General features: G+C 36.3%; 1 protein-coding gene across 1 annotated transcript in view; it reads right to left on the bottom strand.

Moving 5' to 3' along the window:
* Ppil4 (peptidylprolyl isomerase like 4) overlaps window positions 1-1,462 on the bottom strand; it is a 42,012-nt gene that overhangs the window by 35,760 nt on the left and 4,790 nt on the right. The gene's annotated exons all lie outside the window — the stretch shown is intronic.

Below are 1,462 nucleotides of genomic sequence, written 5' to 3'. Positions count from 1 at the left end.
GTGCAGCATTAGGGTATTTATTTGTTCCCGTTCTGTTTTCCTAATGTGTGAGTTCACAGCTATGAATTTCCCTCTGAGAACTGCTTTCATCGTATCACATAAATTACGATAAGTTGTGCTTGAATTTTCATTTAATTGTAGATATTGTTGAATTTCTTGTTTCATTTCATCTGTGACCCATTGGTTGCTGAGTAGGGTGTTGTTTAATTTTCATGTATTTAGGGTTTTTTTCTGGTTTCTTTTGTCATTTGTTTTCAGTTTCATTGCACTATGGTCAGATACTATGCATGGGATAATTTCTGTTTTCTTGCATATACTTAAGCATGACCTATGGACTAGTATGTGGTCGATTTTAGAAAATGACCCATGTGCAACTAAGAAAAATGTGTATTCGGCTGTGTTTGGGTGGAACACTCTGTATATGTCCACCAAGTCCATTTGTTTCAAGCTCTGGTTCAGGTCTGTTATTTCTTTGGTAATTTTTTGTCCGGTTGACCTATCCTTTTGGGATAAGAGGGTGTTAAGCTCCCCTGTTAAGATTGTGGTATTGGATATTAGATTTTTCATGTCCATTAAGATTTGCTTTACATAGTTGGGTGCTCCCGTGTTTGGTGCATACATATTTATGAGTGTTACCTCTTCCTCTTGAATTTTTCTCCTAACCAGTATATAGTGGCCTTCTTTATTTCATTTGAACATTGTTGGCTTTAAGTTGAGACTGTCTGAGAATAGGATTGCTACCCCTGCTTTTTTCTGAGGTGATGGGTGTGTAATATTGTGTTCCATCCTTTGACTTTCAGCCTATGAATGTCTTTATGAGTTGAATATGTTTCTTGTATAGAACATAGTGTTGGATTTTGTTTCCTAATCCACTGTGCCAGTCTATTTTGTTTAATTGGTGAATTGAGTTCATTTACATTGATGGTTAGAATTGAGATGTATTGACTTACGATTGACATGTTATTTACCTGTTATCGTTTACTCATTTTTCTTCTCTGTTTAATTGCTTGCCCTATTTAGTTGGTTGTTTCTGATCTCATTCGTGGAGTTCTGATCATTTTGGTCCCTCTCTAGAACATCTTTCAGTGGTCTGTGTAGGGTTGACTTTGTCATTATGAAATTCTTTCGCTGTTCTTTGTCATGAAAGTATTTCACTTCTCCATCAAACTTGAAAGAGAGTTTTGCAGGGTAGAGTAGTCTGAGCTGGAATTTGTTTTCGTAGAGGACTTGAAGTACTCTGCTCCATTCTCTTCTTGCCTTCATGGTTTGTGAAGAGAAGCCGGCCATAATTCTGATGGATTTTCCTTTGAATATGATCAGCTTCTTTTCTCTTGTGGCTTTCAGTATATTATTCCTGTGCTGAATTTCTGGGATCTTGACTATTGCATGTCTCGGTGTGTTTTGTTGTTTTTTTTTTTAAATTTTATTTATTTATTTGTGTGTGTGTGTGTGTGTGTGTGTG

This window comes from Octodon degus, unplaced genomic scaffold (genome assembly GCF_000260255.1).
Source record: "Octodon degus isolate 3935 unplaced genomic scaffold, OctDeg1.0 scaffold00229, whole genome shotgun sequence".
NCBI classification, from domain to species: domain Eukaryota; kingdom Metazoa; phylum Chordata; class Mammalia; order Rodentia; family Octodontidae; genus Octodon; species Octodon degus.
Note: the sequence above shows the minus strand (reverse complement) of the source record. Positions and strands in the feature narration are given on the sequence as shown.